Genomic DNA, 24,274 nt, shown 5'->3' with positions numbered 1-24,274 from the left:
CCGGAACAAATTATATTTGTAAACCAAGATTTTACTGTACCATTAAAATGTCTATACTACCCAAAGCAATCTATACATTTAATACAATCCCTATCAAAATACCACCAGCATTTTTCACAGAGATAGAACAAATAAACCTAAAATTTGTACAGAACTGAAAAAGATCATGAATAGCCAAAGTAATCTTGAAAAAGAAATGTAAAGCTGGAGGCATCACAATTCTGGACTTCAAACTATGTTACAAAGCTATAATGATCAAGACAGTATGGTAGTGGCACAAAAGCAGACACATAGATCAATAAACAGAATAGAAAACCCAAAAATAGACCCACAATTATATATCACCAACTAATCATTAACAAAGCAGGAAAGGACAGCCAATGGAAAAAAAGACAGTCTCTTCAACAAATGGTAAGACTTTTCCAACAAATTGGAAAAACTTTATAATAACATGCAAAAGAATGAAACTTGACCACTTTCTTATACTGTGTACAAAATATATTCAAAATGAATGTAAGACCTACATGTGAGAAAATAAATCAAAATCTTAGAGGAGAACACACGCAGCAACCTCCTTGACATCAGCCATAGTAAATTCTTTCTTGATATGTCTCTGGAGGCAAGGAAAACAAAAGCAGAAATAAATTGGGATTTTATCAAAATAAAAATCTTCTGTACAGAGAAGGAAACAATCAACAAAACTAAAAGGCAGCTACAGGATGGGAGAAGATATTTGCAAGGGACATATCTGATAAAAGGTTAGTATCCAAAATCTATAAAAAACTTACCAAACTCAATATCCCAATTAAGAAATGGGGTGAAAACATGAATAGGCATTTTTCCAAAGAAGACATCCATATGATTAACAGACACATGAAAAGATCTTCAACATCACTCATCATCAGGGAAATACAAATCAAAATTACAATGACATATCACTACACACCTGTCAGAATGGCTAAAATTAGCAACACAGGAACAACAGAATTTGGTGAGGATGCTGAGAAAGGGGATCCGTCCTACATTGTTGGTGGGGTTGCAAACTGGTACAGCCACTCTGGAAAACAGTATGGAGGCTTCTCAAAAAGTTAAAAATAGAACTACCCTATGATCTAGGGCTCCAGGGTGGCTCAGTCGGTTGAACATCTAACTTTGACTCAGGTCATAATCTTGTGGTTTGTGAGTTTGAGCCTCCACTACTGTCAGTCTGTCAGCACAGAGCCTGCTTCGGATCTTCAGTCTTCTTTTCTCTGTCCCTCCCCGGATTACACTCTCCCTAAAATAAGTAAATACAATATAAAATTTTTTTTTAAATGAATTTCCTTAGGACCCAGCAATTGTACTACTATGTATTTATGCAATCAATACAAAAAATACTGATTCTAAGGAAGCATATGCACTCCAATGTTTATAGCAGCATTATCAACATTAGCCAAATTATGACAAGACCCAAATGTCCACTGACTCATGAATGGATAAAAAAGATGTGGTCTATAAATACAATGAAATATTAATCAATCATAGAAAAGAGAGTGTGTTTTTATATTTTAACTCTTCCAATATTTAATCCTACTTCCTCTGCTCTCAAATATTTACCAGTTTCTTTCGCTATCTTAATTTCTTGTCTTTAAATCTGTCTAAGTTGCTTCCAGACATAGTAGAGTAGTAAAGTCTACTTACTAGTCATTATTTGCATTCTTATCCTGTTTGCTTTTGTTTACTCCATTTGTCTGCCACATCTTTAAAATTTTAATATATTTAGGTTCTTTCCCTTAGTCTTTACCCACACTGTAATATGACCTAAATTGTAGGACCTACCCAATAACTATTTTGTAAATTACTTTCCATGTTCAGGCATATATATATATATATACATAGACAATCAGTTCTTTGAAAATGCATCATATATAAAAGACTACCATTTTTATAGACTATATTTTATCCCTTTCTCTGCTATATTCTATAATCTTAGAAAAAGATCCACTTAATTGAAGATAATACTGATGAGCGTATATTCTTAATAAACTCTTCCATCAGGAAGAAACATTCTAGAGTTTTCGATACATTTTCCATTTACTTGGGTCTGAGAATGTTATTCTAAAGGAAATACTAATTAAGAGACAAACAAGTGAAATTAATAAAAATTCAGATGTTAACATTTAAAATTTTTCATATTTTTAATTTAATTTAGTAAGAAAATTTCAAACTTTAGAATGCATAAGGACTGTTTTAGTATTTTATGCATAATTCTTTGTATATGATATATTTTTCTAAATGGTATATTCTGTAATTTAGGGCCTTCAGTCATACCATCTCTGAACCTAACTGATGTAATACATATATATGCAGCAAACCTGCCTATTCAGTTTTCAAAACCATGCAGATTAAATGTGAATACGGAGGCTTATAATGGGATATCACACTGACATTAATGAAAAATAACAACTGACACACTGATAGCAGAGAGAGACAATGACAAATAACACTTTCAAAAATGCATAAAGCTAAGAAGTCAAGAAAATTTAGCAGAGTGAGCTATTTATATACTTACTTGGGTTCTAAGGCTATGTTGTATCATAGGGGATGTAAAATGGACATTTTCACCAGTCACCTGAAATCATTAAGATAACTTAAATCTATTTTGAATATTTGTCTTATATCAGTGAGAAATTTTGTCCTTGCCCATTTCATCCTTGAGTCAGCTATTGCAAATGAGAAGTTGTAATAAAAAGTATAGTCTTTGGGGCACCTGGGTGGCTCTGTTGGTTAAGCGTCCAACTTCAGCTGAGGTCATGATCTCACAGTTTGTGAGTTCGAGCCCCACATAGGGTCAGGGCCTGTGCTGACACCTTGGAGCCTGGAGCCTGCTTCAGATTTTGTGTCTCAATCTCTCTCTGTCCCTCCCAAACATATTCTCTGTCTTTCTGTCTCTCAAAAATAAATAAATGTAAAAAAATTTTTTAAATGTAGAGTCTTTGTATTAAAAGACACTATTCACTGAAAGTATTCATTCAGTTAAATAATAATTCAATTAAATAATATAATAATAATAACAGATTGTGCATTCAATAAAATTCAATTACTTTCTTTTCCTTAATTACTAGGGGTGGATCTCATCAAATTATTAGGGTTATTTAGACCTGTTGTCTTATACAAGAAGTCTGAAACACACAAGGCCCACTAAGTTCATATTTATTATTTACATAATTGGACAAATTAAAAAGGACTGATAAATTTACAAACATATTAGATAACATGTTATAAATATCATAGTCACAATTTAAAAAAAATGAATCTGGCTACTAGTAAATGCTATTATACATTAATTTTTTCCAGTTTTTAAATGTTTATTTATTTTTGAGTGAGAGAGAGAGAGGGAAAGAGTGTGAGTAGGGCAGGTGCACAGAGATGGAGACATAAAATCTGAAGCAGGCTCCAGCTCTGAGCTGTTAGCACAGAGCCCCATTACAGGGCTCAAACTTATGAATCGTGAGATCATGACCTGAGCCAAAGTTGGACACTTAACCAACTGAGCCACCCAGGCACTCTTAGATATTAATTTTTAAAAATAAACAGTATAAAATGTTTATGTCCAACTGATCAAATATACTTGAAAACATAATTTACTGTCAACTCCAAAATGGTGATAATACTGTTCAAAACCAGATATTGTAAGTAGGAATCTTTAATGGCTAACACTGTAGTTGGTAGTTATTTACTCTTTCCAAGTCAAATTTAATTGCAAGTATCAAATTAGTATTATGTCTTCAGCAGATACACATATCTTTTGTTTTTTAGATAAATATTTGGTATATATGCCAGAGAAGATATGTTGAGTGTCCACCAAAACAAAGACATGTCAGCAATCTTAGCTTTCAATAGAAGAATGAAACCTTAAGCCTTGATCGTTTACTTCTTAAGCATATATAAATTTGTCAGCCTACAGGAAATAATATTTATACCTCAGACACTTCTCTGTTTAATATATCCTCTTAACTATAATCTATTGTAGGAAGGTCTCTCTCATATTATTTATGATAGGTCAAAGTATATATTTTAAACCAATATAATTGCATTATCTTTAGCACTACTAAAGAACATGGATGGTAAGATCAAATCTATTCTATAAAAAACAACAAGGTAAGATTACTGTATTAGAGAGGGAATTATCAGGGACTAGCATATTATTCTATTTAAAAAAATTAAGTGTGTTTATTTATTTTGAAAGAGGGATAGAGAGATCAGTGGAGAAGCAAACAGAGAGAGGAAGGGAGAGTGAGAATCCCAAGTAGGCTTTGTGTCAATGTGGGACTTGAACTCACAAACTGTGAGATCATAGCCTGATCCAAAATGAAGAGTAGGATGATTAACTGACTGAGACACCCAGGAGCCCTCCTTTTTCTTTCTTTTTTTTTTTTTTATAATTTTTTTAGCCTATTATTCTTGATTTGCTCATTGCGTATGAATAAATTGACCTAAGTTATTTCCTGGTGAAACATTGAAAAAGGGATTCATAAGAGTTAAGAAATGATTTAATAACAGTAAAACACTGTGCATACATTGACAACTATTTCTACTATAAAAGTGACATGAATGAACACAAAAATATGAGCTTTTGGCTCAGGATGGGAATGTAAGGAGGAGGAGCTATAGTAAATATCTATTTTTCCTTTGAGTTTTCTCCATACTGCTATTAAAGTGACACAATAAACATGATTCGCCTATGCAAAACCTAAGGTAGAATTAAAATTGCATTGTTACAATTTTTAAAGCTACCTAAAAGCAATCTACAAGACATGAGATCATGCAAGGGACATTTTTACATTTTTTTAATGTTTTTACCTATTTACATATCTATCAAGTTAAAATCTCCTAAAACTACGTTTGGTTTACAACTCTCTAGCTTCCTATAGAAATCAGTTGTCATGACTACAATTCCATATAATATGCATTTGAATTGATGGAATTCATTATAAGGCATGTCTATTTTATGCACACACTGCAGAAATAAAATTGAGGAGAATGCTTATTATGTTACTTTATGATTTTTATAAAGTGACCCATGTGCTACATTTTATAAGAATTCAATGCTAGGAAAAATTTTATCTTTACAGAAAAACAAAACAAATCACTAGATGTAGAACACTAAACAAGTAAAAACAAGCAAAATACTAAAATAATTTTATTTATAACACAATGAGAACTAAACATCTTTTCAAGGTATTTTGTTTTTTTAATGACTTCCTTCCAGAAAGCTAACAACAACATAAATCTTTTAACTTGATTAGTTTTGCAACATGTTACCTGTTAAATAATTTGTTTGTATAATCATGATGCTCTGTTTAATATTTATTAAATATGTACATACATTTGTGTGTTTTATATGACTTTACCTAATGTTGTATATGTGAGAGAAATTTGATTTATAAAGATATAATCTGTATTTCAATAAAAATATGGGTTGTTTTGCCAAACAACAAAACCCTTAGTACCTTTAATGCCATGTTGTGTATTCTTGGATCTTATATGGCCTTGATGTTTTTTTTTTTTAATTTTTTTATTTATTTCTAGGAGAGAGAGAGAGACAGCGTGAGCAGGGGAGGGTCAGAGAGAGAGGGAGACACAGACTCTGAAACAGGCTCCAGGCTCTGAGCTGGCAGTCAGCACAGAGCCCGACGCGGGGCTCGAACCCACGAACCGCGAGATCTTGACCTAAGTGAAAGTCGGACGCTTAACCGACTAAGCCACCCAGGTGCCCCTGGCCTTGATGTTTTATGTAATGTTACCAATACTTTCTTTTCCTCTTGGGCCAGTTCAGCTTTCTTTTAATCCTTTATTGTTTCTAGGAATACAATTTGAAGATATCTGCTGCATGCTAAAATTTTTCACATTTTAAAAATATATTGATGCATTAATAGGTTTAAGAAATATTTAAAGAATAATATTTAAGAATTTATTCAGTTTGCTAAATATTACAATTCATTCCTTATATGACATGGTGCTTAAAAATTATGACTTTATTAACTCTGAAAATTTTGTTTTATGTTTATTTAGATAACTTAGAAGTAAATTCATTAACTTTTAACTATAGTCATAATAGATAGCCATCCCACCTTGTGCACATGCACACACATACAAAGTTTAATTTTTGCAATAATGGTGCAATTATGTACCTCTTAAATAAGAAAGCTCACCTACCTTAAAGGAATGTATTCCATGGCTAACTTTAAAAAAAATTATTTGGTAGATGGGGTGCCTGGAGTGTCAGTCAGTTGAGTATCCGACTCTGGATTTCGACTAAGGTCATGGTCTCAGGGTTAGAGAGATTGAGCGCTGCCTTGAGTCTGTGCTGACAGTACTTGGGATACCCTCTCCCTCTCTCTTCCCTTCTCCTGCTCATGTTCTCTCTCTTCTCTCTCTCTCAAAATAAACAAACTAACTAATTAACTAAAAAATAACTTGATTGAAACATATTAAATTGCCTATTTTTTAAAAAATAGTTTAAATTCAGAAATTTCACTTGGCTCAATCTAATCCAATCTTTGTACAAATACATTTTATCAGTATGGTGATTGTTATTCTTTCTAATAAAGGTTACATACCTGAGAGATTAAACAAAAATTTATAGTTTAATATGAAAATTATAAAGAGCTCAACTGTAATCAGAAAGAGAGCACTTAAGTATTTAATATTAAACTATGCCTTATTCCCACCTGATTGATCTTCCTTCATATTCTTTCTGTGGCCACTGGAGTTTAAGTAGGTCCTCACTTTCTATATTTGAGGATATTTTCAATGCAACTCTTGATTATTTTGTCAAAAAGTATTATCATTGTAGTTTTTTAGTAAAATACAATTGTAATAAATTGTTAAACTCAGATCAAAGAGATTATTGATTTGTAGTAATAATTTCCATACTTGCTAGAAAATTCATATACATCAAGTACAATTTCTAAAATTACATTGCTTTTCTTCAACATAATCCACTATATATATTGATGAATACAATGAAGAAATAACAACAATGCTAGAATTCATTCATTTGCAAATATTTCATCAACACAGTAGTAGTTATTAATATTTCCATTTAAACAAGGAGGTAATTGAACACGAAGAATTTCAAAGAAAGAAGAGTTTTTAGTTTGTTTAGTTTTCCTAACTCAGGTGTTTGGGGCAGGTGCAAATTGTTCTAATTATAAGACCAGAATCTATTCTTTAACTCTGTGCCCTGTAAATTGCCTTTATACCCAGAGTTTACACTGAGATCTCCAGAATTCTGATGAGCTTCAGTTTCTTCAATAGTCCTTGTCCTCATAGTCTCATATTACCACCATATATGTTCTCATAATCAAGTGATGCAAGTTTTTGGAACCTATAAAAGCCCATGATGAAATCATTGATGTTTCCTCTGTTTGTATTATATATCACATCCCTCTATGTGTGGCCCTAATTGACACTAAGATACAATAAATGTTCAATAAATATGTAAACATGGTTAAGTATTACTAAAACTACTTTTTTATATTTGTTAAAAGTAGACCATTAATATGGATCTGGATATATATACACACAGAGACATATATAAATTGCTGAATCTAGAAACTGCTTTCTTCTTCTAAATTTTTGTAAAATCTGGTTTATTTTGGTTACGTGGGACCATTAGAGTTCTTTGCTCTGTATTTGGGGCATGTTCACAACTTGGGAAAATGATACCCTTGTACATTCAGAATCTTTCTCAAAGAAAATTCACCTTGATCACAGGCTTTTGCTTTCCTGTGACATCTAATTTCTTCCCATCTCATGCCCAGCTGACTCTAACCTGACACAAACTATTTCAAGGTGAGAAATTTCTAGTTGCACGTTAGCCCCTGTTGCCTCCTACATGATGCCTCTGGTTGTTAAAAGTGTTTACCATGATGTGAGAATCCTGCCACACCTGGAAATTTTGCTTGGTGCAGCTGTATTGGGTCTCTTAGGTCTAGTGTCACAGCAATAAATGCTGTTGACATGTAGCACCACAATTGGATCCAATTTAAATTATCCCCATCTTTCCAATAGCCTTCTCTTTAACTCCAAATTACAGAAGCTCACTCTGCTTTTTCAAGATTTCTTAAAACAATTTTTATGACTTTATATTAATTTTTGTGATGGGAAATGAGTCAGACATCGATGCTTTCTGTCAGTATGATTCTACACCTAGATTAAAACTCCAAATCCTTCCCAAGGCTTAAAGGTGCCATAAAATCTGCCCCATTGTTATGGCACTGGCTTCATTTCCTACTGCCAATCCCCCCGTCATCCACTTGAACCATACAGGTCACCTATTATGCCAAGCACATTCCCATCACAGGGCATTTTCACTTACTGTTCTCTCAGGCAAGTTCATCCATCAGTTGCTCCCAAAGATTACTGTCTCACTTTAGTCAAGTCTTAATCAAGACTTCTCCCTATATTATTGTATTTTTATTTCACCTCACTCAACACTATCTAACATTTCCTATGAATATGTGTGTGTGTGTATGTGTGTGTTTCAAATAGAATGTAAAATTCATCCATGTAGGACTGTCTTTCAGTCTTACTGGTCTTGTCCATGACCTTATGCTCACTGTACAGAACAGTAACTGGGCTATAATAAGACCTCCATAAATATTGTTTGAAAAAGTGAACTGTAGAGTAAATGGATCTGTACCTAAGAAATATTTCTGAAAAGTTATAAATTGTATAACCATCCTCCTATTTTAAAAAATGATGTATATTGCCTGATCATATTTATTTTAATAAACCACTAGTTGAATTCTGGATGTTTGTTCTACTACCATTTTTTTAGATGTCTTATGATATATGAAATACCAATCAGTGTTAATAACATTTCTGTGGCTTATGTTTGGATACATGGGCTCCTTATATATTTAATTAGACTTAACATTATTTAACATAATTTATATTAGTGTTCAAATATTTTTATACTAAGGGGTCATAATATAAATAATATAGTCACTTTTTGTTGCTAAAATGCATTGTTTTAATTATTTCCTCCCATATGATAGTGTGACATATGTACGGTCTTTCCCACACCAAACTTGGTTAATCTCTGTGTGTGTGTGTTGTAGGTATAGTATATTTTTGTATATACATCTGAAATGGAAAATCATATTTATTGTTAGGAGTAATAAAAGCACTGTTTTCCCAGGATGTAAGTTACATTCAATCATCATTACATTATTTCCCTGATTAGGGTTCTACTAAAGCTACCTCACTGCTTTGTTGACTAATAAATTCCAATGGCTTAATCAGAAATAATCATTTAAAGAGAAAGCTAAGTCCCTATCACTCTACTTTTTATAGTCTTTTTTTTAACCAAAAAGCAAAAAATATTATAATTTGAATTATATAGGAAGAAATATATATATATGAACCTTTTGAGTGGTATTTAACATTCAAGCAATATAAAATAAATTGAAGACAATAAAGCTCATGATAAACAGAGCTTGCAAAATATTATAATATTTTTATGATCAAACAAAACTAGTGAGAATAATAAAGATAATAGCAACCAATATGCTTTCTATGTGATATTTACTGTGTCAAGTTTCATATTTATTAAAAAGTTTTCGATTCTCATAGCCATCATGCATATGAGGCTAGTAACTATATTTTTATGGACAGAGACTAAGACTGAGTGAGTTTAATATTAGTCTAGTAAGTGATGGAGCTGTGCTCTTACCCAAGTTTATAGTACTTGAAAGCATAAGTTTTTCACAAGCACACTGTAATTTTTTAAACAATAGATTTCAGTTCAAGAATAATATACATTCTGATAAACATTGTTTGAATTTTGTAATAAAGCCTAATTTGAGCCAATAAGATCTTAAAATTAGTTTTAATTCTTATGTGTTCTATTTATAAATTACTTTACTATCATGATTGTTTCTTTCAATTGAATGTGTGTTCATGATTTCATAGTTTAGGTAGTTTTCTATATACATTTATTTGTGGTATTTTACTTTGTTTTATGTTTCCTTTACTTGTTTTTATTCCTTAAAATTTTCCTGCTATCTTATAGGTTAAACTAAACATGTTTTGTCTTAATATCTAGATTTAGCAACATACCAGTAAATCTTATAGTTATTTCCAAGCTTTCCTCTATCTTCCCAGAAATACTGAGATATTAATACATTTTTTTTTAAGTAACCATCATTTTGTTTTCTACCAGTTACAATTTCATGGGTATTTCTTCTCCATGCCCCAGGACCTTGACTCTTTTTCCTATTTTTGATTCAGACAACGTTGCCAGTTCCTACAGAACCCATCTTCTGCAAAACTTTTGTCTTGGAGGGCTATGGACAAATGAATAGGGTACGATTCATACAGGCAGGTGCCGCAGAAATACCTGGCTTGCTGGTCTCTACTGGCAATTTTTATTTTTAATCATAATAATTTTAACTGTACTTCTGCCATTTCAGAACACCTCTGGAGCTGACAAAATAAGATTCCAACCAACAATATATTATCTCCTTTCTTACTCTGTCCAGACGTAAAGTTGTGGGCAATGCTCCATTTGGATGCAGAATTAAAATTGAAAAGAGTCAAGGATCAATATTACTATACAGAAGGGAATAGTAAACTTGAACTATCTAATTGTTTGCAGGCAAAGTACAGAAAACAGTAACTATGTGATTCTTTATGATATATCTTCTGAGTTATGGATAGCTTTATATTTAGGCGGGGCTCTAAGTGAGAAAACCAACACAAGGAAAGTAGATTGACTTCATACATCATACTCTAAATAGGTGTGGTATACATTTCAACCCTGTCTCTCCATCACCATCGTCTGATACTTTGAAGATTAGAAACATAAAAATCAGGGCACTTTCCTTTCTCATAGATGTAAACTGATGCCTGAGGATGTGCTGTTCAAGGTGATTATTTTGCTTTGCTTGAAGGCAATGGAAGCTTTTTATAGGTGTCATAATTCAAGCTAAAGTCAACATATTTCAAAGCTGCAAAAATATCTGTCACATATAAATGCATAAAATAAAATAGGTGTTAAGGCAGATAGCTATATGTGTCTTATTTTAGAGGAATACAAAATAAGATGTCTTTTTAAAAATTTAAGCCTTGGACTATCTTAACATGATACACAAGGGTATGTATTATGGTATTAGATAGTAGTAAGTGTAATTTACTGGTCTAGTGTGCAAAATGGACTGCCATAATATCAAGAAGCAGTCTTTAATTCCAGAGAATGCCTTAATTACTGAGTATACTTTCTACTGAATCTATTTTATATACTAAGTTAACAAACTGTATAGTTTAATAATAGATATATAAATACAGTGCTTTTACATCTAATGTAGGATACCATACACTATATCTTATGGTGTGTTTTCTGAATATAGGATAGAAATGCCTTAACTGCCTTTTTTCAAGTTTTGCAATACAACAAATATTTTCTTTTGACTAGAATAGCCAGTTGCTATTAGTAAAGTTGAACATTATGAGAGTTATAAGTTCTTTTTTTTAAATTTTTTATGTCTTTATTTTGTTTTGAGAGACAGAGACAGAGAGCGAGCAGGGGAGGGGCAGAGAGAGAGAGAAGGAGACACAGAATCTGAAGCAGGCTCCAGGCTCTGAGCTGTCAACACAGAGCCTGACGCAGGGCTCAAACCCACGGACTGTGAGATCATGACCTGAGCCAAAGTCAGATGCTTAACTGACCGAGTCACTCAGGAGCCCCGAGAGTTATAAGTTTTTAAAGCAAAGATACTCCGCTAAGAAAAAATATATAAATTTTATAAATAAAGACAAAATTATCTTTATAAAAGGTGTAAACATCATGTTGTACACCTTCATAAGTATAGACTCTTGTTTTCCAAACCTGGAGATTACACTCTAGTTCTGTAACTGCATTTGTCACCATTTAATTACCCTGACATTTAAACTTTTATATGGATGCTTTTGCATTGGTTAAACAAGAAGCAACTAGCAGGTGATACTGTGACCAAGATCCTTATCTGGGAGAAGGCAAAGGTCTTGTATACCGACCTTGTAAGTAAACTGCCAGGTACATCAACAAAAAAAAGAGGAAGTCTTCAAGGAAAGAAGGGGGCATGGTTTAATCATTTTAAGAGGAGAAGTGGCACCCATAGTGTTGTGAGGCACAGAGAGTCTGTAAGTTTGTGTACTAAGGCAGCTGAAGAGTTAACTACCAAGTTCCAGAACTCATGGTTTAGGAGTGTTATCTGCCAGAGAAAGTTTTTAAATACAATGAGACAGGGTTTTATGGAAAAAAGATGCCAGAGGTGCCCTACATTACAGAAGAGATTGCAATGCCCAGTCACAAGACCATGAAAGACCATCTCACCCTCTTTTTTTGTGCTAATGCAAGTGGGTTTTCAAAGTCAAGCCCCTGTTCATGTATTATTCTGAGAATCCACAAGGCTTCAAGAAATGCAAGGTGCAAAAGAGCCAGTTAAATGTATGTGGAGGTCCAACAGCAAGGCTTGGGTCCCCCATATCCTGTTCATTGAGTGGATCCATGAGGTCTTCAGTCCTGCAATGAAGAAACACTTTGTGGTTTTTGAGTTCTGTCTTTCTTTCTATTTCATTCTTTCTTTTTCTCTCTTTCTTTCTTTCTCTTTCTTTCTTTCTTTCTTTCTTTCTTTCTTTCTTTCTTTCTTTCTTTCTTTCTTTCTTCTTTCTTTCTTTCTTTCTTTCTTTTTCTCTTTTTCTCTCTTTCTCTTTTTTCCTTCTTTCTTTCTTCAATATATTTGACAAAAAAATGCATTACTTTCAGGTGTACAACTTAATGATCCAAAGTTTATACATTATGCTCTGCTCACCACAAGAGCAGCTAACTAGGTGTTTATTTTTCAGTCAATTTCATTGGAAGTCCTGACACAGTCAGTCATACTAAAACATGAGCAAAATAAGTGCAACACATAGATCCTTTATATGTTTAGGGAAAGTTTAAGATTTTGCTACCAAAAGCATTAAGTATTTGTAATCTTGCATTTCTTCTACAAAATGAGTTTTCTTGAGAGAATTTGGAAGCTCAGGAAATTAATTAAGGAACACCTTTGCTCTTGCCTAGTTTGATAGAAGAAAATTCCAGTCTTCAGCTAACAAGAGTCAGGTTTCTTGTTGCAGGTAGATAAAGAAGCTATTACCCTCTAAAGACAGCAGCTTTGGTTGAATGGTTTAGTGCTTCCTTTATCATAACAATGGGTGATAAGGCTAATAAAAAGTTGTGTGGCTCTAATGGCAGTGATAAGAAAAGACAGGACATTATTCTTGGGTAAATCTAGGTAGGATCAAATTCTGGATTGGCTCCATGTTGCCTGGTAAACTTTTGCAACTTTTTTGCAAAAGCAAAAGAACAACAGCAAAAGAAAAATGAAAGAAAAACCTTTAATACAGAACATTTTTAGGGAAAGTAACTTGGGGATTTGAAAATCTATACTTCCTCATCTACTTTTCTACATTGAACCATTATTTTCATAATATGGTTTTTGATATTAAAAATATTTCCTGTGAACATGACAGCATTTCTTCAGCATCTTATGTTTATGTGAAAATATAAAATAAAAAAATATATTAGCCTAGAAGGATAGACATTTGAAATTATAGAGCAATAAAATGTATTTGAGGAATATTCTAGCAATATAAATAAAGTATTGGGTGAGTGCAAAGAATCACCACTCATATTCTTAAAGCACGTGACATTTGAGTTGGTATTGATGTCTGAGTAGGCTCACTAGGTAAGTAAGGTAAGAATATTCCAGTAAAGAGGACATAAAGGTCAAAAGCAGATGTGAGAAAGAATGGTGTGTGATTGAACTTCAGATAGTAATAGGTTACATAATGGAAAGGCTGGAAACGGGACCAGAGATGGTAACTTGTTTACAGATTGCATTGAACTCAAGTGGATGGCTTTAATCTCAGAATGTGATATTCCAAAGTCTAGAGACTACCTATATCAAAACCACCTAGGGGCTTCTTAAATTTCACAAATTCCTTAATCTTATGGCCAATAAACTTGAGGGTTCCTTTTTTATGGATGCAATCCAATGTAAAATGTACATACCCTGTGCATTGCCCAAAATGACACGGTGATAAATGAGAGAATATTAAATTTCTGTTTAGTTTTTGAGAGGAGAGAGAGAAAGGAAGTGTGTGTGTGTGTGTGTGTGTGTGTGTGAGAGAGAGAGAGAGAGAGAGAGAGAGCGAGTGCGAAAGAGGAAGGGAAGGTAGGAAAGAGGAAGATGCTTTGTTATTATTTCTCATGTACAGGTTGATAAAGTATCTTTCATTGGGCCTGTATATTACAGTATAGAGTGTAATATATTCTCAGAAAAGATATTGCCCTCCTGTATCCATTTCCTTTCAGTGTGTTGGGATATATTGCAGTTTTGATATGGTGCAATAAATTGTTTTATATATTATCTTGTTTTAACTGAGCTCATGCTCTAGTCTACAGTTAAGACTGCCATTCTGTTTTTTTTTTCTTCTTAAATAGTTTATTGTCAAGTTGGTTTCCATATAACACCCAGTGCTCATCCTAACAAGTGCCCTACTCCATGCCCATCACCCCTCTTCCCCCCTTCTGCACCCCCATCAGCCCTTGTTTGTTCTTAGCATTCAAGAGTTTCTCATGGTTTGTGTTCCTCTCTCTCCCCAACTATTTTTCCCCTTCTTCTTCCCCATGGTCCTTCTTTAAGTTTCTCCTAATCCATCTATATGTGAAAACATATGGTATCTGTCCTCTTCCTGACTTATTTCACTCAGTGTAACACCCTCAAGTTCCATCCATGTTGCTATAAGTGGCTAGATTTCATTCTTTCTCACTGCCATGTAGTATTCCATTGTATTGATAAACCACATCTTTTTGATCCATTTGTCTGTTGATGGACACTTAGGCTCTTTCCATGATTTGGCTATTGTTGAGAGTGCTGCTATGAACATTGGTGTTCATGTGCTCCTATGCATCATCACTCCTGTTTCCCTTGGGTAAATTTCTAGCAGTGCTATTGTTGGGTCATAGGGGGAGTTCTATTGTTAATTTTCTGAGGAACCTCCACGCTGTTTACCAGAGGGGCTGCACCAGTTTACATTCCCACCAACAGTATAGGAGGGTGCCCATTTCTCCACATCCTCGCCAGCATCTAGAGTCTCCTGATTTGGTCATTTAGCCACTCTGACTGGCGTGAGGTGGTATCTCAGTGTGGTTTTGATTTGTATTTCCCTGATGAGGAGGGATGCCGAGCATCATTTCATGTGTCTGTTGGCCATCTGGATGTCCTCTTTGGAGAAGTGTCTGTTCATATCTTCTGCCCATTTCTTCACTGGGTTGTTTGTTTTTCTGGCTTGTAGTTTGGTGAGTTCCTTATAGATTTTGGATATTAACCCTTTATCTGATATGTCACTTGCAACTATCTTTTCCCATTCCGTTGGTTGCCTATTAGTTTTCTGGGTTGTTTCCTTGGCTGTGCAGAAGCATAATCTTGATGAGGTCCCAATCGTTTATTTTTGCTCTTGATTCCCTTGCTTTTGGGGATGTGTCAAGTAAGAAGTTGCTGCGGTGGAGGTCAAGGAGGTTGTTTCCTGCTTTCTCCTCTAGGGTGTTATTAGTTTCCTGTCTCACGTTCAGGTCCTTTATCCATTTTGAGTTGATTTTTGTGCATGGTGTGAGAAAATGATCTAGTTTCATTCTTCTGCATGTTGCTGTCCAGTTCTCCCAACACCATCTGTTAAAGAGGCTGTCTTTTTTCCATTGGATATTCTTTCCTGTTTTGTCAAAGATCAGTTGGCTGTATACTTTTGGGTCCACTTCTGAGTTCTCAATTCTGTTCCATTGGTCTATGGGTCTGTTTTTGTGCCAATACCATACTGTCTTGATGATGACAGCTTTGTAGTAGAGGCTGAAGTCTGGGATGGTGATACCTCCCGTTTTGGTATCTTCTCTTGAGAAGAAAGTGAATTCTATAGCCTCAGGATGTAGAGTTCTAACTATACCTGTCAGATCCATCTGGTCCAATGTGTTGATTCAGGTCCATTCTTTCTTTAGTGACTTTCTGCCTAGTTGATCTATCCATTGCTGTAAGCGGAGTATTAAAGTCCCCTGCTATTAGCACAGTCTTATCAATAAGAATGTTTCTGTTTGTGACTAATTGTTGTATGTATTTGGGTGTTCCCATATTCGGTGTGTAGACATTTATAATTGCTAGCTCTTCCTGCTGGATAGACCCTTTATTTATTATATGATGCCCTTCTTCATCCCTTGTTACTGTCTTTACTTTAAAGTCCAGTTTGTCTGATATAAGTATCACTACTCCAACTTTCTTTTGACTTCCAATACTATGATATACATTTCTTCATCCCCTTACTTTCAATCTGAAGGTGTCCTCAGGTCTAAAATGAGTTTCTTGTAGATAGCAAATAGATCGATTTTTTAAAATCAATTTTGCTACCTTATGTCTTTTGACTGGAACATTTAGTCCATTTACATTCAGTGTTATTATTGAAAAATATGGGTTTAGAGTCATTGTGTCCTTTGTGGGATTCATGCTTTTGGTGGTGTCTCTGGTATCTTTGTTCCTTGCAGAGCATCCCCCTCAGGATTTCTTATAGGGCTGGTTTAGTGGTGATGAATTCTTTCAATATTTGTTTATTTGGAAAGGTTTTTATCTCTCCTTTTATTCTGAATGACAGGCTTGCTGGATAGAGGATTCTTGGCTGCATATTTTTTCTGTTCATCACATTGAAGATCTCCTGCCATTCCTTTCTGGCCTGCCAAGTTTCAGTAGATAGGTCTGTCACCACTCTGATAGGTTTCCCTTTATATGTTAGGGCCCTTTTATCCCTAACTGCTTTCAGAATTCTCTCTTCATCCTTATATTTTGCCAGTTTCACCATGATATGTTGTGCAGAAGATCGATTCAAGTTATGTCTGATGGGAGTTCTCTGTGCCTCTTGGATTTCAATGTCTGTTTCCTTCCCCAGAAGGAAGGGGGGAAGTTCTCTGCTATAATTTGTTCAAGTACCCTTTCAGTGCCTTTCTTTCTCTCTTCCTCTTCTGGAATTCCTATGATGAGGATATTGTTCCATTTGATTGTATTGGTCAGCTCTCGAACTCTCCTTTCATGTTCCTGGGTCAGTTTATCTCTTTTCCTTGACTTCCTCTTTTTCTATAATTTTGTCTTCTAATTCACCTATTCTCCTCTCTGCCTCTTCCATCCATGCATTGGACGCCTCCATTTTATAATGCATCTCATGTATAGCATTTTTTAATTCATCACAACTATTTTTAAGGTCCATAGTCTTTGTAGCAATAGTTTCTCTGATGTCTTCCATGCCTTTTTCAAGCCCAGTGATTAATTTTATGACTATTGCTCTAAATTTTTGTTCAGTTATGTTTCTTATATCTGTTTTGAGCTGTTCTTTAGCTGTTATTTCTTCCTGGAATTTCTTTAGAGGAGAGTTCTTCTGTTTCGTCATTTTGGCTACCTTTCTGTATCTTGTTAGTATTAAAAGCTTGTTATCCACTCTGCACCTTTGAGTACTGCTGTATTAAAGAAGGCTCTTTGTCCAGGGCCTATCCATTCAGGAAGTGTTCTTTGAATAGTGTCTCTTGGTCTCTCTTGCTGAGACTTTGGTTATTTTATTTCCCTACTTGTAGTGGTATTTGGGACTCTCCACCATGTGTACTTTGGCTTGTTTCTTGAGGTAGCCTCTTTTGGGTCCAATCTCTCTTTGCAGTGGGTGTAGCCAAGGTGCGCTGTGCTCTATGTCCCAAAACACGCCTTGTTTCCAGATCTTAGTCTGTGCCCCATTGATACCACTCAAAATATAAACCCACAAGCCGAGTCCCTCTGAGAAGTTTCAAGCTGGAGCTGAGTCAGAAGAGCAGCCGAGTGGCTTCAGGTGCACCGTTTCCCTCCGGGTCAGCTGGCCAGCAGAGAGAAGACTGCTATTCTAAACCACATGTTTTGTGAGCTGTTTCATCCATGAAAAGAATTAAATATCAAGCAAATTGACATTAGTACTTCTTCAGATTGCTAAAAAAATAATTTTCAGAAGGTAAGTATGTTAATACTATTAATATATATGTAGACATTAAACTTTTGGAACTACATCTTATTATTAAGCCAGAAGATATTTTGGGTGGATAGAGCTTTCTTTTATAAAAGAAACCTTTTGGTGAACAAAATGACAGAATAGGAAAGACCGTAAAATTTGAAAATTCTAAAATACAAATTATTATCTTGCTTAAGAATTTTAATATCTCCCATTGTCTGTGACAGTGATCTTCAGATATTTTTTTATCATAGAATTATTGTGAATAATTGTGACCACAACCCAATGGTTGTCTTTTTGTATTTCCATACTGTTCCAACCTATATTGCACTATTATAAATATAGCAAAAATATTTCAAAAATAGAAATAAAATGAAGAAATAATAGTAAAAACAATATTTAAAAACTAAATGTTTATAGTACTGATTCCTTACAAATTAAGTAGAAATATGATAAATCAGGGCAAAGAAAGGCATCTGGTAGGTACTTAATACAGATTAGGTCACACTATCATCACTGCTCTTTGTGTTGATGTTCTTACTGGCTTGACTGTCCCTTTCGTATAACTACATGACCTATCAAATTCCCTTTCTCATTCTCTTCATTTCTTAACCATGGGCTTCTGATTTTGTGAACAAATATGTGCTAGTACAAAATAATTTCACACTTTAAATAGTATATTTAGATCTTTTCCTTCTTGGATCCTTGAAGCTTGGCTGCCATCATGAACTATTTGAACAGTAACTGTCAGACAAGAAAGTTTATGACTGACAGACTATTTCAGCAGAAACAACAGTCATTAATGTCCTCCACCCTGGGAAGGTGACAGTACCTAAGACAGAAATTTGGGAAAAGTGTACAGAATGTACAAGACCACATCAGACGTCATCTTCATATTTGGATTCAGAAGCCATTTTGGTGAGAAAACTGACTCTGGCATGATTTAAGATTCTTTGGATGAGGCAAAGAAAAATGAACCCAGACATAGGCTCTCACGACATAGCCTGTATGAGAAGAAAAAGACGTCAAAAATACAGCAGAAGAAACACAGGAAGAGAATGAAGAAAAATGGAGGGACTAAAGAAGCCTATGTTGGTGCTGGCAGAATGTTAGCTGGAGATCAGACAACAGGAGTGAAGATCTGCACTGACTTTAGCTGGTGATTTTGCAGATCTGTCATGAGACAATTAATAGACTAAGAACTTGTATGTGAAAAAAAATAGTATAATTAATGTGTGTTCTAAATGGATTTATTGAGTGGAAGTCAATGGTAGAGAGAATAGATATAAGATTGCTTTAGATATTCTGGGTTGATTTTGTTATCATACACTTTGTATCAGAAAGCAGTTTTCTGTACCTCAGCACTTCCTTTCCAAATATAAAAGAAAGTTCTGATTCTGTCAAGTTTGCTCTACATGAATTGAGGGCTTAGAGCCACAAAGTAGTTTAAACTGGATCTGTCATTTTTTCTGTATTTAATGAAAAAAAAAAAGTTATGTTGTGTTTTGCTTTTTACCCAGAGATTGCATTTATTGTCATTTATATTCAAAAAGGTTTTCTTTCAAAAAATGCAGAGATAGTTTTCTATTTTCTTTGATAGTATTAAAACATGTATTTGAATATATGGTGAATAATAATGATGTTATAATCATACTTTTTACAATAAAATATATATGTGACATGTCTGTCTAATATACTGGATAGGTATATAGTATCTTATTTTTTTTAAGTTTATTTTATTTACTTTGAGAAAGAGAGGCAGTGCACTCATGTGTGAGTGGGGGAGGAGGAGAGGGAGAGAGACAGAGAAAGAGACAGAGAAAGAGAAAGAGAGAGAATCCCAAGCGGCTCCACGCTGTCAGCACAGAGGCTGATGAGGGACTCATTCTCACGAACTGTGAGATCAAGACCTGAGCCAAAATCAAGTGTTAGATGCTTAACCAAATGAGCCACCTAAGTGCCTCAGTATACAGTATTATAAAAATAACAGTTGATTTATGAAATATAACTAAAACAATTCATTCTCAGCATCATACTCCATAGATGGCTCTTCTTAATCCCTACCCCACAGACCATCTATCAACACATTCTGTTTAGGGTAATCCTTCAAAACATACTCAGAATCAGAGCACCTCAACCTGGTTTATCGGAAATTGGAACTAAATCCTAAATTACACAAGGTCACATCCTCCCTCAAAACACCATGGATTCATGATTGTGTAAAGATTATGCTCTATAAGTATCTATAAACCACAGAAGGTGACATTTAAGTAGTTTGAGGGATCTGTTCACAATTTGGCACACATGAAAAAATAACAAAAGACAAAAGACAAAAAGTCCAAATCAATTAATTAATTGTATAACTATAAAAATTCAAGAAGACATTAGAAATATACAATACCATATTGAGAAAAGATATTCAAGAAAATATAACAATCAAATATAATAAATTAATTAATTGTTTTAAATAAAATCCTACATAAAGTTAAATTTTGTGATATAAGAGATTTATGTTTAAAAATAGTGGAGTAAGGGGATTGGTTTCTTCACAAAAATGAAAAAAAAAGGTACAAAGAAGACAACATGGCATGATATGTGGGCAATATTTTAAAAAACATTTTTCAGAAAATAAAGAATAGTTACAACCCCAAGGCAAATTAAACAACAGATACAGAGAATGAAACATTCCAGACACTGAAATACTAATAGAAGTGTTGACTGACATTTTTAATTGTCAATTCTCCCCAAACTATATTTTAAGGATAAGTAACAATAATTTAAAATTAATATTGATGTTATTTATAATGTATACACTACAAAATAGTAAATAAAGAAAATTACATGAAGTATGAACCAAGAAAACTGATGAGTTTAGACAGACCTCCATAGGTTCAAAAAATTACAGACCACGTGTCTGGCAAGTTCAGAATTCAATGTACAGGAAAATAAAATACAGAAATAGAAGCTGTACTAGGACTAATAGAAGTTGAATAAGCATGGTTTTAAACCCATAGCAGACAAAAGTGATAGCGCTGAGGAAACCACACAAAAGGAAGATGAGAAGAACAAAATCATACAATTGATTGTGGGAAAGATATAAGAAGAAAGAATATTCTATGTATGAGTAATTCATGTTACCGGAATAACAGGGAGAATAATTAAAACGGAAAAATATCCTCAAGGCACAAGAACAAAACTGAGAAGGAAAGACTAAAACTGCTGATAAGGCAGAAAAAGTGATATTCCAGGAGAGCTTGTTTCAGCAAAGAATTTTCAGGAGAATTTATTAACACAAGAATGTGGATGTGAGACATAAAGAAGTCATATGCTAAATGGTAATATGCAACATTAATTAATAGTCATGGATGAGGGTCTAACTCTGGCAATTTGTGAGCTCAAGTCCACTATGAGAAGTTTCATCCATTTGAACCCCTCCTTTCTAGTTTTTAAATGGGTTTAACAAAATACCAACATAAAGAGGCCTTCTGGGCAATACAGTTGATATTGTGTAAAGGGATAACCAGAATTTATGGCAAAATTTAAGCTTTCTCCAAGGTTTTATACACAGAACTCTGAAGAGTACAGCATCCATGATTGTTCAATGCCTTCTGCAACCAAACTAACAGATATTAGATGAAGTTCTCACAAAGCAATACAGAAATAAATGAACAAACTCAGAAATGATGAAGATATTAAAAGAGTAAGTATTAAATCTACCAAAATAAGTTGAATTATTTCCAGCTACGAAGTTCAAGGCAACACAACAGATATAAAAATTATAAAAGTTGACTTTATAATATTAATGACCTAGTTACAGGAAATGAGAAGATTAGTGCTAGTGTCAGATTATTTGCATTAAAGATGTGCTCGATATTGCCAAATCATACTAAAAATCAAAAGTACTCCAATCACTTAATATTTGTCTTGATATGTTTTCATAAGTTTAAAGAGTTTTTAGAAACTATTATCTCTTGTTATGAAGAAATAATTACTAAAAATTGCAGATATCTTTTACTTTGTGTCTGTTTTCTCTATGGCAAAACAAATACAATTTAATATAATATACTTTATTTTGAACTAAAAAGTATTTCATCGTATTTTATAAAATGAACTCTATATTATCTACTATTTATCTAATATCTATATTTATATATACAAATAGAAAGAATAGGGTTATGGTTAACAATGACTTTTTATGAATGATGAACTTTGTAGGTGGTTTTCTTTACTAAAAATTTTCCTGATTTCTTTGAATGCCTTGTAAAGGGCACATGTTCTTTCTCTATATTATAGTTATAAGATCTGTCTATCGTGTGCTGCATGTCATCCTATTACATACATATATCACAATTTGCTCATACATTCTGTTATTGATGGAGGGATTCCATTAAGTTCTCCTCTCTCCACTCCCCCCTAGATAACATTGCAAAAAACAAAAGGAAAAATTTCAGTGTCTTCCAACAATAAATTCTTACATCACACTTATGTAGACTCATAAGTGTCTATAAACCAAGACAGGTTGGCTGAGATTTGGGCAATCTTGTTTTGGGTTCCCATGGATTAAGCTGTACCTAGGGCTCCATTTAGGTCTGCTTTATGGGTCATTTTGGAGGGGGGGCGGAAACCAAGGCTGAAGGAACAGCTGATATCTAGATTTTGGGTTTTTCATTTTATTTGTCTGTTTGTTCTTGCTATTGTTTTTTATTATGATTGATAAGAGTTGAGGTGGACTGGAGGTTACTTACTACGCCCCTTATAAGCCTCACCTTAGACCTGCTATTCTGAGCTATGCCCATCTGACTTAGTAAAGCAAATCATTTGGCCAAGTTGAAAGTCAGTGCGGAAGAAACAGATACAGGATGTAAACTACTAGGGAGCACTGCAATGTCACATTTCAAAAGAAATAGTTATATAACTTTATTGTATAAGTAAGTAGGGAAATGTTAGAAACAAAAATATACTCTACTGCTGGGTCATCACCAACCTTTCATACTATTACAAATAATGCTACTGTGAACATTCTTGTATAAGTCTTTTGATAGAAAACAAAAATGTCCTTCTGTTCAATATGTAAATAAGAATTGAGTTATTGCAGAATAATTTACGCAGAGATTCACTATTATTTGTAGTGTCAAACAATTTCCAAAGAGGTTGTACCAATTTATACCTGCAATTAGACTTACTAATATTTTTAAAATGTTTTTGTTTCATGCTCAAAAAGGAGACCAACCTATACCTGTAAGCTTGGGTTCTTTTTTTTTTTTTTAAATAAAGGTTATGTTGAGTCATTAAAATAGTGGAAAAGATATTCTCTGGGAGACTTTCTGTAATATCATATTTCCAATCACTTATCTTGTCTTATCACTCCATTACCTGGATAATGAGTGGATATCTATCTGTTGTTTGCTGTTTCTTTTGATTTTCCGTTTTAGGGTCTTTGCGTGGCTGGTTATTGCTAAATGATTGCTATATATTATTTGATTATTCAGATCTATATGAAAAGATCTGAATTATTGGCATTTAATTTTTAGAGAGTATTTGATTTCTTTAAAGCTAGCAACTAGAGAATAATCAAACATTCTTGATTCTGTCAAATGTCATGTTTCAAGAGTAGGTAGAATGCAAGCTTTCTGGAAGATAATCCTTTCTAGTTTGATTTTGACTCCAGGTTGTAGCCCTTTGGTATTTTCAACTCAAAGCCTGGATGTTTTCCTGAAGTCCTCCTGATTGGAGGGATATATTGGGATATATAATTTATATACATTGCATATATAATTTTTATGTATTAATTCATTTATCTATAATAAATACATATATTATATATGTGATATATATATATAAATCTTATATATAATATATATTTACATATACAGTATATAAAAATTTTGTCTTTTTAGAACTTGAGATTCCTGAAAGTTCTGTTGAGCTTTTTAGCATCTTAGCTGCTGCTGTGAGGTTTTACTCTCATTCTTGCCATGTGCGTGCAGTTTGAGAATTGGCAAAATCCTCAAAGGAAAGTGGTGTACGATGCTTCAGGCTCCCCTCTGTCAAGTTTCCTTTCCTCTTGGATCCTGGCCTCTCAATCCTGGATGCCAGAGCTGCTACTGAGGCTCCAGCAGCCAAGAGAGATGCCTACGAACTCTGAGCTAAGGCTTTGGGCTTGGCTGTCATGCCCAGTGCCCAATGTGCACCTGGCCCA

General features: G+C 33.9%; 1 pseudogene; it reads left to right on the top strand.

Moving 5' to 3' along the window:
• The window catches only part of LOC120245423, a 41,379-nt pseudogene extending 22,141 nt beyond the window's left edge, over positions 1-19,238 (top strand).
• The last annotated feature ends 5,036 nt before the right edge of the window (positions 19,239-24,274 follow it).

This window comes from Hyaena hyaena, unplaced genomic scaffold, assembly GCF_003009895.1.
Source record: "Hyaena hyaena isolate Hyena2069 unplaced genomic scaffold, ASM300989v1 scaffold_416, whole genome shotgun sequence".
NCBI classification, from domain to species: domain Eukaryota; kingdom Metazoa; phylum Chordata; class Mammalia; order Carnivora; family Hyaenidae; genus Hyaena; species Hyaena hyaena.
This window is presented reverse-complemented; position numbering and strand designations above follow the sequence as displayed.